Source organism: Gavialis gangeticus, unplaced genomic scaffold (assembly GCF_001723915.1).
Source record: "Gavialis gangeticus isolate Ggan-Ray unplaced genomic scaffold, GavGan_comp1, whole genome shotgun sequence".
NCBI classification, from domain to species: Eukaryota; Metazoa; Chordata; order Crocodylia; family Gavialidae; genus Gavialis; species Gavialis gangeticus.
In genome coordinates, this window is record NW_017728996.1 from 21,232,023 (window position 1) to 21,232,231 (window position 209).

At 56.9% G+C, this 209-nt stretch overlaps 1 protein-coding gene and 1 long non-coding RNA gene across 2 annotated transcripts in view; one reads left to right on the forward strand and one right to left on the reverse strand.

The window, feature by feature from the left end:
- Nucleotides 1-209, reverse strand: part of ADAMTSL3 (ADAMTS like 3) — a 433,784-nt gene that overhangs the window by 10,854 nt on the left and 422,721 nt on the right. The window lies entirely within an intron of this gene.
- LOC109288548 overlaps nucleotides 1-209 on the forward strand; it is a 6,261-nt gene that overhangs the window by 169 nt on the left and 5,883 nt on the right. The gene's annotated exons all lie outside the window — the stretch shown is intronic.

A 209-nucleotide genomic window follows, 5' to 3' on the forward strand; every position in this document is an offset into this window, starting at 1 on the left:
AGATAGCACCCCCCTTCCACCGGTTGTATGCTGCCTTTTTAGCAATCAGGCATTCCCAGATGCCCTTGGTGAGCCAGAGGGGCTTTCGGGCACTCCTGCCAACCTTGCTTCTTGTTGGGACGGTCACCCCTTGGGCCCTGAGTATCGTCTCCTTAAGGAACGACCACTCATCTTGGGCACTGAGTTCCCCTGCTCTTGAGAACCCCAGC